This window comes from Cebus imitator, unplaced genomic scaffold, assembly GCF_001604975.1.
Source record: "Cebus imitator isolate Cc_AM_T3 unplaced genomic scaffold, Cebus_imitator-1.0 Scaffold49, whole genome shotgun sequence".
Lineage (NCBI taxonomy): Eukaryota > Metazoa > Chordata > Mammalia > Primates > Cebidae > Cebus > Cebus imitator.
The window spans coordinates 6,462,366-6,480,203 of record NW_016107364.1 but is presented as its reverse complement, the minus strand read 5'-3'; the positions used below and the strand labels follow the sequence as shown (position 1 = coordinate 6,480,203).

At 37.1% G+C, this 17,838-nt stretch overlaps 1 protein-coding gene across 1 annotated transcript in view; it reads right to left on the bottom strand.

Annotated features, from left to right (window-relative positions):
* Window positions 1-17,838, bottom strand: part of ZNF407 (zinc finger protein 407) — a 476,193-nt gene that overhangs the window by 163,236 nt on the left and 295,119 nt on the right. The gene's annotated exons all lie outside the window — the stretch shown is intronic.

The following is a 17,838-nucleotide window of genomic DNA, read 5'->3' as shown; positions in this document are numbered from 1 at the left end:
TGCTGTATAGCATAATGCATCATAAATAAGTTAAAAGGCAGAGGAAAGAAAAGGAGTAAAACTACACAACATATATAAACACTGATAATTAATAAGGATTCCAAAATGGGATCCATTGATTAATTTTTTAATAAAAATCTCAAAAAACTAAAAAATATGAAGAAGCCATTCATAATTGGAGAAATACAGATAGTTATGTAATCGTTACACAGCGATCAATGTCTCTGAAGACCAAGGAAATGCAAATTAAAACTTACGGTGAAAGACTGGCAAAATTTAACAAGTTTGATCATATTAAATAATGGTAAGGGAAAATGATATACCTGTGCTAACAGTGTAAGTTAGCAAAAGCTTTTGAAAAACATTTGATAGTATCCTTCAAGTTTAAAATGTACATACACCCTTGAAAGTTCAGAAGCTCAATTTCTAGATGATCCACAAGTCATTAAATCAATTTTAGAACAGCTAAACACTAGGCAAAATTTGAAAACTAAATGTCCATGAATAGAGAAATGGGTTATAAATTTACAGTGTATCCATACTAGGAATTCTGTACCACTGAGAGCTAAGAGTTAGCTTCTCCTGCAGAGCTCCATGGAAGTCAACCACATCCTGGCTGTGTGGTGGGAACGCACGCCTGATCAGGGGAAAGGGAAGCTATTACCCCAACCATGAACGGTTACTGATATTAGAAGAAGGCAGGAGATCTGGCAGGCCAGGTCGCAGGACTGCGCAACCACACCTGTAAACACCGCTCAGAGGCATGGAGGAGCTGAGTCTTCTCCAGTTTTAACACTTAAAAGTCCCACAGCCTAAGGGTCAGACACTTCCCTAGAGTCTGATGTCTGGCACCACAAAACCCTTGCCTGTTGCTCCAGAGCGCAGCAAGAAATTGAGACAGGCTAAGGAGAGGAGCAACAGCCGCTGCACCTGCCTCTGAGTTTCCCTCAGTAAATACTGTGGAACAGAGCCTGGTGTGTGCCAGCTGAGCATTCACTCTTACTTGTTGCATAAATGCCATTAAATAGAATAAGGTAGATCTCATGAATGTGGAAAGACTTCTAGGATATATTATTAAGTTAAAAAAAATGAAATCCCAGATACATGTGGGTATGGATCCTTTCAGCTTTTCAAAAATATATACATATATATATACAGTATGTGTGTGCATATACACATATATGTAAATATAAAATATATATGTATACAAACTGGAATATACATGTACACATACAGTGTGTGTGCATGTACATATACACCTGTGGCACATATAAATATATACATATGCACATACAGTGTGTGCACATACACACATACACACATATTCACATGTATGTACACATACAAGCACACATAAAATATATACCTATACACAGAGTATGTGTGCACACATAGGCCCATATTTATGAAATATATACACATACATGTACATATAAAATGTATACATGGAAAATACATTTATATAGAGAGAGATACAAATGTATTAATGTGTACTCAAAGGAAGCCTAGTAAACTACTGGTGATAATTATTTTTATTGAAGGATTTCTAAGTCCAAAGAAACTTATGTTTTGCTTCATGTTTCTGGATCATTTTGGCTATTCATGAAAATATCTTTAAGTGTTATAGATATAAAGCAAATACGACCACACATCTATTTGGAAAACACCCGGATAGCACAGCACTGCCTGGAATGTAAACCTGACAAACCAGAGCACAGCAGCACAGCTGACAGTTGGGGCAGAGGTGGATGTGCTTACAAGCCGGGATCCTTGTGTTTACACAGGGAGGGGTCAATTTGATGAATCAAGCAAAAGGTTTAAAGGAGGAAGCTCAAGCTGTAATCTCTAGGAAGCCAGGAGGAATACTGTAATAAAAACAGAGAAAAGACGAGAGGGTGTGGTGGGGAATGGAGCTAACTTCTTTATCTTTTACAAACACCAGATGCAGCTTCTACACCAAGAAACTGTCTTCAGGGCATCTCCAGGACACAAGAGAGGAAGGACCACAATGGGTACTACAGGAAAACGGGAGAAGTGCCGGGAACGCAGGTACGGTGGTAAGGCTCTGACTTCAAACAGTAACGATAATGTACAAAACTGGTAAGTGTTCTGAGAGTTTAAGTAGATATTTAAAAGTAACGGTGCCATATTACACTATTACACTACATGCAGAATTACCCAAAGGCTCTTTTTTATTCAGATAAAGAGAGTTTATAGAAATCTGAGGTAATCACAAAATACAACCCTTTGGACATTTCCGGCAAGAGAATTTTTTTTTTTTTTTTTTGCACTTTAGGTTCTGGGGTACATGTGCAGAATATGCAGGACTGTTGCAGAGACACATACATGGCAATGTGTTTTGCTGCCTCCATCCCCCCCGTCAACGATATCTGGCATTTTGGCAAGAGGAAATTTTAATTGGAGAGTTTCTGGATCACCTTGCTCTAAATATTATGATTTATAACTAGTAGCTATTTATTATATGGCATAATTTCCATTAGATTACTCATTACTTCTTGCTTTTCATACATCTCAATTCCATGAAACTAGTTCTTAGGAAAAATTGATGCACATTAAATCTTTTCTCTCTACTTCTCAGTTATATTTCTGTCCATATTTATTATGTGATATAAGGTGATTCTAAAACAGAGCAGAGCCTCATAAGAAAAAGAAACTTGTAAGTTAGCACAGAGGTGAATGAACACGATGCATTCTTGGTCCCATCCACCACCCTTGAGAGGACAGAGCTCCCCTGGTTCCAAGTCACGTGGCTGTCAGGTGTCCACATGCACTCTCTACGTGTGCAGCCGGCAGGCTCTCGTGTGCCTGTAAGAGGCTGCTGAACAACCGCCGCTGCGCTGGTCTATCTGTGACCACAGGAAACCTGTGCACATCCAGCTGTTCTAAACGTCCTGGGAGCAAGGCCAGCCTTTCAGACCCACTCGTAGGCACTTTAGAAGACAAATAATTTAAGCCTGATTACTGCTTCGGTTTATATGGAAAGCAGATAGGTTACAAGATAAGTCTACCTTCCTATGTATTGACTTTTTACTTTCAAAATGAATTTTTAGAACATATTTAGTAGATACTACATTAAAAAAAGCCTAAATACTAATCATTGTGGTTATGCCCTCAAAGAGGACACGACTTGACAAGGGAAATGAGTTATGCACGTTAAGATCACTAATAAAAAGCTGTGCTGTGCTGCACAGAAGACAACTTGAACATTCTGAAAGGTTGAAAATTCGCCATGTCTACCTAGAGGACTGCTGCCTCTGCCCTTCCATGACTCTTCAACTGCTAATGGCCCAAATTTGTCTTGCTTTCCACACTATTCCAAATGCTTTTCTAACTTCTACTGATTTCAAATTAGGTTAATGGCAAGCTTACACGTTGATATGCCACTGCTTTGGATCTATTTATCGTGCATGATTTTTGCCCACAGTTACACTTGCTCCTTCTGCTTAAGGAGTGTGCATAGCTCCCCGTTCTTTGTTCACTTTTCACGTTTCCCACATTCCTCTCCACTTAAATTACGACTCTATTCAAACCTCCAATCATGGCATCTACAACCAGTGAGAAGCAGCACTGACTTTCACAACTTCCTTTCTACCCTCCACTCCATAGAAATACAATGAAAATCACAAGGAAGAAATGGTGGGAGGTGACGCTGAACTTTTTCACTCAGAAACCCAAATGAGTTCTTCAGAATTTAGTGTTTCCGGAATAGTCCCACTCGAGTTTGTGCAGTGATTCAAATACGAGGCTGAGCTGGACTGTCACCCACATCTCAGGAAGCAGAGCAGGGCTTCCAGCTAGGGCAAGCCCTGGAGAACCTGGATTTCTCCCCAGTTCTTTCTCTTTGGGCCCAAAGAGAAAAAATACATGTCATTACTTCATATCATCATATCCTGATGCTTTGCTGGTAGACAGAAGAAGAGAAAGTAACTGTGTGAGAAACGCAGAGCAACTGGAAGATTTTCCCCTGATACCCTCACCATGCTAAACACTCATAGAAGTGAAACAAAACTTAGTAAGTTTAATCAATTATTATATGCCTTACAATAGGTGCAGATGAGGAACGAATACGCTAAAGTCTCTGAGCTAAAAACACGCAGCAGACTTTAGTGGCTGCCTCCCTTCCAAGAACTAGAAAGAATCCAATCCAGCAGGACACTCCTAGGGCTTTGGGGAAAGGGCCTTTGTGGCCACAGAAGTCTGGCCTGTTTCAGTCAGCAACACTAGAGCTGTGTCCTGACTGAAGGAATTCTCCGGGTCTTTAATATGCTGATTACTGAGTGTGAAGAAGGTGGGCAGTATACAATATGGAGACTGTCTCCCAAACATATGTGACTACCAAAACAGTTTTGCAAAGTTGATATTCTGAGCATCAAGCAGTATTTTCAATCTATTCAATATTGCTTGATGAATCTGAAAATAAAAATGCGGAATTAGCCTTATATATTGGCTCACTTCCTTTCAGTCAACTCCTGCCTGGATGGCAGAGTAGAAATTCCTCTCATTTTTATCTCGCCACTCTGAAATAAATGCAGAGCCCTCCTACCCCTGAACTCGTCATCACTATGCATTTATTTCCCCATAGGAAAGGTTATATTCTCTCCATTTCTGTTAACTCACTAGGTGTAGCAAAGTGAGATGTTGCAAAACCAGGAAAGGCAGATGGATGAAAACCTTGGGAAGAAAACCCTGTCTTTAATGAAATACGACAGAAAAATGAAGCCTAACCAACCCCCAGAAATCCAAGCCAGCATTTTTTTAGAGCGGTTAGGTAGAGTAAAAATGGTAGACAGAAATATATTCCCAAAAAGTACATGAACTCTATAAAATAATACCATACAACTGTGGCTTGAAATAGGTTATCTATAAAAATATTACTTTAATGATTCAAGCAATTTACATATTACATACGTTTGTATGCATATATGAATATTTACTGTTTTCTGTTTGAAACTTTTTCAGATTTAAGATGATGTAAGTAAAATTTTTACTGAAGCAGCAGTATGTTTCACAATATTTCTGATAGTTTAAGCCAGAACCTGGCTTTACTTGGGACAATCTAATGGCGTCTGAAGGAAAGACTAGACTTAAAACAACAACTTTTGGCATTCACGTACAGGAGCGCAGTTTAGAGAGCGGTCTGGCGGGCCAGATCACGTCACCACATGCTCTTACAGTCACCCAGGCTACTGGGGTGGGGCAAGGGCTGCCATGAAATTTAAATATTAGGTAAGCTTCTGAGAGATTCCATCCTCCACACCTGGCATGCTGAAGGCACTGGTGGGTGACCCAGCCCGTGAAGAGGTAGAGGGAGGAGGTCCAACAAATGAGAAGAGAGCTCCTTTTCTGGGGCCTCTATCAGTCCAATATTTATACTCCATTGCAGCAGGCAAGAATGAACCTACTTATCTTTGAAAAGTCTTTTGAGAAAGTGTTTCCTAGCTTTAACTCTATGCCTTACAAAGCTCCCTAAGTCGACATTTGCTAAGTATTAGGCTAAAAATGCATACTTTAATAATTTTATTGAGTCATGCAAAGAGGATGTAAACCTTTTATAATTCAAAAGTTCTGTGACCACCTTTGAAGAAAAATAGAGAAGAGTCACTGATGATGAGGGGCCATTGAATTTAAAAATCTATGTTCATTTTTACAAAAATGCTCCATGTAATCCATTTAAAAATAATAACTGGTTCATTTCAGTCCCTGCACACAATGCTTCCCTTTGTCCCTTGTAAGGCTCTCAAACGTCTTATTTTAAAGGAATATATAGTACTCCCGGAAGACATTTTCCCATTTCTATTCTCTTCGACTCCTGCGAGCCCTTGTTCTGTGTGATAAGGCAATCTCCTCCGGGATCTGAGCTGTGTAGTTTCGCACCACGAGTGACAAGGACTCGACTTGAATAACTGCTGTGCGCAGGTTGTAATTATGTCAGCCGGAGTGTTGAACAAGGGGACTGATTAATGTGAGCCCCGGCCCAGGCGCAGTCCCTATCAAAACCTCCGCGCAGGCCAGCAGTGGGGACGGGTTAAAGCAAAAAGACAAAACATGCTGTATCGTCCATGATAGATGAATTGCTCCAACAGTCTTCAGGCAGATGTTCCAGGACAGTATAATATACAATTACTCTGCCTTATCACCTTCCCAGGGACAATAAAGCTTCCTCCTTCTATAGCTCATGTGAGTGAAGGCAAAATTAGTTTTACTTTTACAACACTGACTCACTTATCATGTTGCCTTGATTGTGCTTTTACAGCTAAGGAAAACATATATTCCACTTTTAAACCAAAAAAATAAACCCTTAAAAATAAAACTGAAACCTTGTGTTGACTCTTTTTTACATGAGAACATACAGTGTTTTAAAAGATTGGTTTGTTAAAAAGAGACGCAAGGAAAGTAATAATATATGTGTGTGCATGTGTAGTTAAAAACAAGTACATACACATAACTCAAGAAGAGCTGGATTGTATAATCATTACATTCATAACATCATTTTTCAAAGGCCACACAGAAATCATTAATTAGAAGGAAGATGTAATTAAAAATATATATATGCTGATATTGTCCATATATTTCTCAGGCGTGGGCACACGGATCCTTGGGCTTGGGAGGATGGTTCCAGATGACACACTTACCCATGGCAGCCACTCCCACTCTGAGTCTTTTGGGTCTCTTTTCCTTAGAAAGCCTGTTAGCCTAGTACAGGGAGGCTTCCTCATAATGTAACAAAACATTGTCACCGACGCTAGAAGTGGCCTACTTTAGGAGCACCGTGGTGATTATTTCTACCATCGTTATTTGTGCTTGCAAAAATGATGCCAAAAATTTGCAAGAAGATGTACAGAACTATCTCAATTTGCAAAGGGAAATATATCATTATTTTTAAGTTTAAGAAACAAGCTAAAATCAAAAAAGGAGATGCAGTCAGGACAATCTTGTGATAATCATACTTTACAATGAAACGAAGCAGAAAAAATTCCAACAGAATCAAAGGAAACCCATACAAAACGCTAGTGAATGCAAAAATAGCATCCATCAACCTGTGGGGACATACATATGACTTATTTCCACTTTTTAGTGGTTTAATACAACTGACACCAACACTCAGCAGTTACAATGCACCCTAAGTCATGGAAACAAATCACGTTCCCTATCTCGGCCTACAGGGTGATATGTCTGCCTTCCCTGTTCACATTATACACACACCAACTTCACCATCAGGATCCTTATTATCACATTCCTCTTGTAGAACACACTGCAGGAGAATTACATATTTCTAGAACAAATGGCAATTTGAAGAAGGCAGAGAACAATTTAAAACAGTCTTCCAACAGAAATTTTAGCATATAAGAACACAGAAAATATATATTTAAGCTCATGCTTGGTAAAAATGTAACATGATGTTCCTAACTACTTAGGATAAGTTGAACAAAAGATAGGGGAACACAAATCCAATGGCTGTCAGTAAATGCAGGAGTCAGGTGTCATCACGAGAACTGACTGGGAGCTCTTCGACTGGCTTATGATGTCATTACAGTGTTGGACTTACTGATCTTAGAAAGACCTGACACATTAGCAAAAATTGTTTAAAATTAAGTCATGGAAAAGATGACACAGTTTAAAAGACTATATGTAAAGTGAGTGTTTGTTAAATGATTAGACTAAATTGTTAGCTAGCAGCAAGCAACTTGTTAAATTAATGAAACAGCTGAAGCAATATAGGCTTGTAGGAATTCTCCATATGAGGCACATAAAACCCCAACTTTTGGGGTGTATAGGTGTGGAGGAGGCAGAACATACCATTACATAATTTCTGTTTTCTTGATTCAAAACTCTGACCATAATGAAGATAAAATGTGGTGGGCTGCATGCAGTACCCCAAAGAGGTGGAGAAGTTGCTACCGCAGCCATATGAAGAGACGGGGAGGGCCTGAAGCCACAGTTTTCCATGTGGAGACAGAGGACCCACAGGACAACAGGAGGCACTGGCTCAAGAAGAGAGTGTTCCCAGAAGTCTTCAGAGGATCTGACTGTCAGCAATGCCCCCTGCTTCGCCAACCCTAATCACATATACACTGTACTGGCCATCAAGAAAGATGCAGGTTTCAGCTTCACTGTTTCAACGGACATATACACATTTGGCCCATAAACATTTAAACAAATTTCAGAAAGTGATTTTAAGCAAGCAAACGAATGCCAACACAAAGACAGTGCATCCCTCCACCTGCCTTCAGCTGCCACCCTCTGCCCCTCCCTCTGGGCCAGTGTTTTCACAGAGCAGACTCGAGAAAAAGTTTCTGTGAGCCGCAAGCAACATGCAAGCTTATCACTTCTGCACTTCTGTCCACTCACCTGTTTTCTGTCCTCACCCCTTTACTAAAACTGGCCTTCCCAAGAGAACCCGAAACTCTCAGTGACTATGGCTGGTGGACTGCACTTTCCTATTTCACTCAATACCTGGCACACTGCCCACTCTTTGCTTGGTGCATGACACCTCTCTTTCCTGGAGGTCCCTCCCCTGTCCGTGAGGCTGCTTCTCCTTCTCTCATACAGGGTATTTACCTCTCTGCTTGTTTCATTTTCCACATTTTCCAAGGGAGGCATCAATCACATCAAGTTCCACATAGGTTAGTACTGACCTATACATCTATTGACCCGTTTCCACTTGGACATCACATGGGCATCTCAGGGGTAGCTCATCCCAGACCACCCTTTTCCTCTAGGACATCCTCCCCCAGGAGACAGCACCTCCCTGACTGTCACGGTCATTCAGCCAGCAGACCGGGGCAGCACACCAAAGGATGGCGTGCAGCTCTCTGTCACCCTCCCTTCAGTCCATGCACTTGGCCCACAGGTCCATTTATTCTCCCTCCCATTACCTGCCTCTCTCCACCCTTCCATCACACTGTTAGTCTAAGGTGATTTTCTGCCTGTACCTTTGCAATTGTCTTTTAAATGGTCTCTTGTCTCCTGTCTGATCCCTCTCTGACTCATTATTTGTACTGCACCAGTAATCTCTGCAAAGTTAAGCGTGACTATGTCATTTTCCTGCTCAACGTCCTCCACTGGCTTCCTACTGCTTTTGGAGGAAAACAAACCATCCAGCATGGACAGTGGTGAGAAATCCACATACCTTTCACACAGAAGCTCACATGACCTACAATCCAGGCTTGTCTGAGTGAAAAACAGAACTTGAAATCAAAAGAAAAGCATAGTTTGGGAGTGCAGAGTGGAACAAAGCCTTACTTTTAACTCAAGAATATATCAGGTTTTTAGACTGGAACAAATTTATGAAATTTAAATGTCAACCACTTTTCCCCTAAGCGATTCAATCCAAAATATTAATTGCCATATTTAAGCAGAGAACTTGAAATTTATGTTTTCTTTCAGAGGAAAAATTCTTGTTTTATGAAATTTCATATGTGTTAAAAGTTGTAAGTTAACATGAAGAAACAAAATGTACTCAAATAAAATACCATGTCAAATTAATCAATGTATACTCAAGACCTACACAGAGATCTCCAAATGGTGCCCTGACTAATATTAAACAGACAAAATGAGAACTAGGGTTGTTTAGCAAAATTCAGGCCAAAATAATTAAAAATAAGAAATTAAAGTTTAAAGAATAAGAGGAAAGATATTAGGTTAAATTCCCCATAGAGAAAAGTATCAGGTTACATATTGTTATTAAATAACAGATCCTAGTTTATTTGAACTATAGCTGACTTGCAGTTCTACAGATAAGAACAGCATAACATTGTTTTATCAAAACAAAACAAACCTCAGGAGCAGTTCTTTTTCTAGAACTTCTCATAAATATAGTTAAGAAGGAAAATAATATGACTAGGAAAAAAAATCCAACAAAAAATTTGTGCTACATTCCCTAATTAAGAAGATAAAGATGTAAAATTTATAAAAGAAACAATATTGTCTTAAAGATATTCTTAAGGACAAGCCAAAATATACGCAATAAATGCTGCCACATAGAAGGCAGCAACTTCTGCCTAAAGGAAGTGGAATGAGTCAGTGGATACGCTGATACGTAAGCGGCTCTGACTTCCTCTGCTTCATAAAAATGACAGCATCACCAACTTTGCCTTTCTTTCTTTCACAATTTTTCTGCGGGCTCCAGACAGGCAATATTTTAGGATATGTGGAAACAAAGGAGCTAAAAAATAAAATGAAATAACTAGTATCTTAGCGTTCTGACCGAATTAGTGAAAAACTGGTCGAATTTTTATGTACTTCAAAGTTATTCTGTCTCCGTGTTATTTTCTCTCAGATCTACATCTGAGGCTACATCCAACCCCACACTGTAGGGATGCACAGGTGATATTCTTCTGTCGTCTGTCAGCTCCTCCTGGAGATTAGAGTTTCCTAATAAGCTACACTGTATAAGCCTCTATTGCTGAAAGATAAAGATAGTTACATAGTAAAGTGTTTTGTTGTGTGATAATAGCTCTAGTGTCTAAGGAATAACTTATTATGTAAGAGACTATTGCCAAAAAAAAGTTTTTCTATTTTTTTCATCTCTAAGGCCTCTCTTTCTTCCATAATATATACAGATATATCTAACTACTACCCAAGGGACTGTCCATAGTAATTCCTTGTAGAAAGACCATCCCCAAAGATAGCTTTGGTCCTTTTATAATGACTGGATTTGGGATTCAACAACAGCAGGTTTAATAAACATGTTTATCTGGATTCTACTTTAAGGGATAGCAGAGGGAGTGTATGGTCACTTTGTATTTAAAATGACTCTTCTAATTAATCTGTGATCTCAATGCCTATTTAAGCTACATCAACAAACAAAGCAACTTATTTGTAACTGAAAACAAAAAGGAGGCTCTTTGATTCTTTTTCTTTTAAAGACTTGTGAATCAGTTTACACTTTTTAATGCTGTGGAATCTATTTGTTTTCAAGTTTGTAAGATCGTTCACTTAAACAGGTTTTTTGTGTGTAAGATTAAAATTTAACAATATTAACTAAAGGCCTAGTGTAAATGCTTGTGCTGTATCAGCACAGAGCCTCGTAGGCTGAAACAAAACTTTTAAAAAGCCTATGTACTTGTGTGTTAGAAAGCAGGAAAGAAATGATGAATAAAGCAAGCTGCATATGAAAGTAACACTAGATAGAGAACATTATAGAAAATACAAAACCAAATAAAAAATTAGAACTGATGAGATAAAATTCACTAATGAAATGGGCAGAGAAAAACAGGAAATATTTCATTCAGGAAGAACTCAAAGTTCTGCTGCAAAGGACAGATATGTCAGAAAAAAGAACAGATTAACATATATCACACAACTTTCACACTTCATTACAGAATGTCTCAACCGATGATACAATTAAGAGGATATTCATTTTATTTTGTTAGGGAACCCCTCAAAAAAAGCCCACCTAAACTTACCAAGAACTTCTGCTCCATGTGAAAGGGAGTACACTGGCAGAAAGTGTCATCCTGACACAGCCAGCAAAACCTTTCAAAGCAATCTTGATGCTTGCCAGGACAAAACGGTTTCACAAACCAGCCACCACACTGACATCTACCTGTGGCTGGCTGAACTGTGTGCAGGTGAGGAGCAGGAATGGGCCATCTGACCAGGAGCAAGCACTGCACAGATAGCTCAGTGGACACATTTGTTTTCCAGAAATCCATTGCGATTTGAAGAAAGCCTTGGAATCATTATTAGCCTAAGAAAAGTTTGGGAAGTAACTGGAATTTTAGGCTTTCAAAGTAAGCTTTCAGCCTGGGACATTTGTTTTTTTATTCTATCAACTAAACTACCTATTGACAGTTACAATAGAGTAAAATATAAAGACATATAGACTTGAGATAAATGATATAATGAAAAGGTGTTGATTGGTACTTTAAATGACAAAAACAGTTTTGATTTAAAGTCTGTTCTAATCAAACCTGGTTTGTGGCATTGATTTAACTGCTTCAAACCTAAATTATATTAATGTTAATTCTAGACATTTTCGTTTTGATTATTTTCATGGGATCCCTTTCTTCTTTAAGAACTTGAAAATCGCCCAGAAGAAATAAATGCGACCTCTGATTCTTTGGAAAATTAACTGTGTACTGTTCATTTTGGTATATATAATTTCACTTCTCTCCTGGCAAATACGATATACTGCTGCAGATCTATTTTTTCTCATTGTCTTTATTCAGGGGCAAAATCACATTTGTTCCAGCCACTGCTTCTTCTGGTACAACCTATAAGCCTACACAGGAAGCAACAGGAAAACTGAAAGTCTCTGAAGAGATAATCCAAAAGAAGAAAATTATTCCCTGTGGAGTGAGTCTCCCGAACTCAGGACGCTGCTGAAACAAGCGGCAGAACAGAACAATGAATCCCACTGTACACTGAATTCTTAATGCCACAATATCTAGGAAGGCTTGCCTCATTACTTAACAATGAATTATCAACTTAAAGTGTTTATAAAATAAAATTGTATAGAAATGCACACTATTATCTATGACCTGGAAAACATGTTTTATAATAAGAGTTATTTTAGATAAATACATGTTTAAAAAATTAAACTCAATTTTCAGGAGAAATAAAAATTACAAATACATTTTTTTGTCCTTGCATCTTAAAACTTCCTTAAAAATGCTTCCAGCAATATACAAAGTTCAGACAAATTCTATTGAATTAAAAGCATTTTTGGCAAAAATTTTCGAGGATGTTGATACATATGTCAAATGGTAGTAAAAAACAGTAAATTTGCCCTGCATCAGTGACATGTGTAAGAGCTCGTGAAATGTGATTAGAAACACTCAACAAAATGTTTAGGTGTGCAATCAAAGAGATACTGGAGACAATTACAAAATATAAGTAAGCTCATTTCTAGTTGAGCATCACTATCTGATTTACAATATTACTTTAAATATCTTTGACTTCCCCTCGCCCAAAAAAGAAAAAAAAATCCTCTTGAGATCAAAAATTATTTTGTAGAAGTCATTAACACTGGTTAAGAGCTTTGTAAGCCATATGCAGGGAAAGAAACCTCAAAGTATATTTCCAACAGGTTTAGCAAAATGACAAGGTCAATCTTCAATAAGAGGCAGGGGCTGCACATTTCATTCTTCTGCTCCATGAGATAGACTTTCTACTCAGGGTTACAATGTCAAGTAATGAATAAAGAAGAAAAAGAGAGAAAAATGTAGAAAGTTAAAAAAAAATTTTAAAGAATATGTAAGGTTAGAAGTACTAAGGAATTTACATGGTTAAGGAAAACGGGCCAACACTAGTCTTACGGAACACTGACACTAACCCAATTTCAATAATAGAGACATAATACGCAAATGATAAAGTTGGCAGAGTCTGGCTTGACATTTTAATTTTCTGCAATTTACTAAATTATCATTTAAAGTGCAATGTAGGATAAGCCTTAATATTTTTATACTACAGGTAGTATTTCTGTGTTACTCTTCATGACTTATCACTGGTTTATTGTTTAATGTGCATTTAGTATATTTCCCCTGTAAATCACAGAGAAGAAATGGAAGCCAATAGGAAGATAAGTTTCACATAAAAGCCCAATTGTGGCCCCTTAAATGAAACACATTTACTCTGATGTGGAAGCCAATGTGATGAATGAAACAGAATGTAGTTCAGTATAAAAAACCCTATGGGAAAGTAGGAATTTTACGCTATTCCAAAGGTTACTTACTATAACACAGCAAGTTTTTTTTTTTTCTATTTCATTCTTAATACAGAGGTGATAATATGTAACAGAAAAAAATAAAAATATAGAAAAATGTTATTTTATTTCTGCAGAAACAAATCTAAAGAATTTGCTACAGAAATAATATACTAGACCAGTGTGCTATGAATCTAAATTTGTGCATTGAAATTATAACGAATAGTAATGGCAAAAAAGTTTTGGAGTAATGATTGAATATACTGATTTGTAATGGATTAGACTTTTGGATATTTTAGACAGTAAAAGCTAATGAAGGGGGTACTTGTTTACGTTTAAATACAATGAGATGTCATTACCTAAATTAATAATGCAAACTTGAAAAATAGCCTCAGGTTCAAAAGACCAATTATAAAGTTCTTTTGTAAACAAATCTATATTTGTATTTTTCATGAATAATTATCACTACTAGTATTTCTCCCCCAATGTTCAATTTATAAAATGAGAAATATATTTTCAAATGAAATTTAAATAATATTTCAGTTTCTAATGATGGTAACCTGCCTGCAAATAAGTGCTAATAATGGCAAATACAGGAATGCTCCACAGGAATAATTTTTATCTATTGATATCATACAAATAAAAACATAAAACTAGAAGTTTTAAAATATTTTGAACAGTAAAATATTGCAGAAATAAACCAGTGAGATAAATGTGAAAATAAATAATTTTCTTCTTTGGTAATATGTGATCATCTTAAAGATTTATTAAATCTATGAAAATATACACATTCCAATTTATTTGTGCTGTGAAAGAATATACTTTTGTGAGGTAGATACAGGATCTTGTTCCCACTATCTTATACAACAAAAATAATCTTTGGAAACTTTATTCATTTTAAATCTTTTTTTCATCAACAAGAAAGTAAAGATCTAACCAAATCTGTTCTAACCATAGTCTCTCACTTCAGAAGAATTCAAACGGTTGCAAATATTTTATATTCCTGGTCAAGGTTAATTTGCCTTTTGTTCACTAGTAAAAGAAAGCCTATTCATAGGTACACAGAATGGTAAAGCTGTCCCATGAACAGAAAGTGCTCAAATCATTCACTTTCAGTAATAATCAAATTATTCAAAAGTTTTAAATAAAGATTACAACTTATTCTTTTATAATGCACATTAAGCATTTCCAAGGGAACTTTGGTAGCTCTCACTGGATTTAAATATCCTAAGTCTTTTATTTACAGAACAGTAACAATGTACTTAGAAAACACCAGCTTTTTAATGTAGTACCTGACAGAGTTCTAACATGGATGGGATCCAGCTGGCTCAGATGCAGCCCTCTACAGAAGGGAGGCTATTTCACAGAGATAACTTGAATAGGGGATGAGTAATATGACCTCAACCTTAGCAAAAAGTATAATACATTTTTAAACCAAGAAAACCTGAAATACTGTGAAATACTTGTATGCATAAATGAGTCGACCAAAGCACAGTACAGATCAGAGGGAAAAAAACTCACAACCTTTCCAGTCATACTAGCAAAAGCCTTAAATTGTGCTTCTAGAAATGCACTTAAAAAAAATCAGGAACATGCACAAAGATGTAAGCATTTTTCAGGGTAAAAGCCCAAAAATGGCCTATATGTCTAAAACGTTAATAAATTCATTATTGTGCATCAATGTAGCTTGGGGCCAGGCACAGATTAAAGTTACATTGCCAAACAGTTTAAAAACCAGGCATTCTGAAACTGTATTCTCAGCTATTATCCAACAATTAATTTTGGATTTAATACATTTTTAACTGCTTCAAAACTGTTTTTTTCTTTCTTTCTTTTTTTTTTTTTTTAAAAAAAAAAACATATTGGCATGTATTGTAAATGACATTTTAACACACTGAAGACCTTCAGGACATTGAAACTCCTGCGTTAACTTGTTGAGCAGTATCCTGAGATGGAAAGGTGAAGGAAAACCTGAAACCACGATAAAACATTCACCTGAGATGACAGCGAAAACAAGGGCGAGCGTTCATCAAGCGACTGAGGTGCCAGACTCTGGCTAAGTGACTTCAAAGTGCTTCTCACCTAATATTTACCATAATCCTACGAGGCTGGTCCACTAAGAAGTCACAATTTACAGATGAGAAAGTGGCATTTCACTCAATAGTCTGACCACGGTCCCACAGCTAAGGAGTGCTGAGCCTAGATTCTCCATGTGGCTTGAACTCCTCATGACGCCCCGTGCTGTGCTTACACCAAACGCAGACAGAAACTGGATGCTGCGACTCACTGGCAACTGTTATCAACAGCTCCTCCTATTTAAAAATGTGTTGCTTGTCAAAACAGTCTTACGCTATTTTTAATGTTGTAATAAGTACATACAGACTTTAATGGTGAAATCTACTTATAAGTGGGTAAATATCACTTTCATCTATTTTATTTGTGGAATTTCAGATATAATCTTGTTTGAAATCAGAATCCTGCTACTTAAAAATAAAAGTTTGAAGACGATATAGTAGTTATATAGGGAAATGCTTACTGACATGGAAAGGTATTTATAAATTTTTAAGTATAAAAAATAAAACATATACTGAAACAAAAAAATCCCACCCCCAACAACAGTAATAAAAACCTTATGCATATAGTACAAACTGAATGAGTATAATCCTAAGAGGTAAGGGTGAAAATTAAAGGAAATTCTTATATTTTCTAATTGCTTTTCTGTGTTTTACAGGAAAGCCAACTACAGTATGATCTCTTTAATAAGGAAAAAGAATATTCAATAATGTTTGTTTTTTAAAGAACTCATATTTTCAGCAGTATAGAATTTCTGTGTCTACCTCTAATTAAATCATCATTTTACCAAATTTCCAAGAAACACCAATCCAGTGTTAAGCAAAGACAGAACTCATAAAATGTTGGATGAATGAATAATTAATGAATAAAATATATCTGTAATATCTCTGCACTATACAATGACCTTTCACATAAAACTTAATGTAATAATGTGGCTGATAATAGAGATTATGGCAATATATTTGCTAAATGCATAGGCTAGATCCACAGGAATACAAAAATCTACTTTTTAAAGGTTTCAGGCTTAACATACATATTATAACATTCAACAAAATGGGCTGCATTTAAAGATGCAACCTCAATTTTATGTAATCATGTGGGTCAGGCACAATGGAGATCTTCAGCTCCAGGATAAGGAAGGCTCTCACCCTTGAGTTCAGGCTTAAGACAGATGTCATTCAGCTGTCTGCAAACTATGTGGGGTCCCACAGACCACCACATGGGGTCCAATCTCACTCTTGCAGGCTTCAGGCACAATGTGACCTGGCTGCAAGCTCCATGCTGCACCTGATCTTCCACTACGCCTCTCTACAAGTACCTTATCATGTACTTGAGAGGACAATTTAGCATTGCCTGAGTATATCTCACACTCCTCTGCACCAAGGCTTCGCTGCCGCCACTAGGTAACTCTGCAACCTGGCAGACATCACTCAGCCACTGTGGATGCAAGTGAGCAGACTGAACATCCACGACCTCCAAGGTGCTTTCAGTACTAACATTCTACATGCTGTCATCCCCTCCTCATCATTTTAGAACACACATTGACTGGGGCCTGGAAATAATTTTACCATTTTTCACACCATAGCTGAGATGCTGTCTCCTCTGTGAGGACTTCATCTGGGCTCCACACAATCATTTATGTCCTTTCCTGGTCTCTCCCGTTTCCCATTCAAATCTGTATTATAATTACTTATAAATATTGAGTCACATTTTATGCTATATTCTTAAAGGGAAATGTTTCTTGTATCATCTCCCTTGTCATTAATGAGTGCTTTATTCATAAATAAAGTACCATAAATGGGTTGAATAATTGATTACTAAAATTGTTTCCTTACTTTGAGAAATGCAATAAAATCATTGGAAATGCAGTTATAAGAAAAAAGCATAAAATCTAAACGTTAAGATTATAGAAAATGGAAAAGGATGTTATTTCTTTAAACAGTAACTAAATTCTGCGTGATATTATAATGGTAGATACATGTCACTATAAATTTGTCGAAATCCACAGAATGTTCAACATACAGAGTGAATCCCAATTGAAAATACAGACTCTGGGTTAAACAATGTCAATGCAGGTTCATCAACTGTAACACATG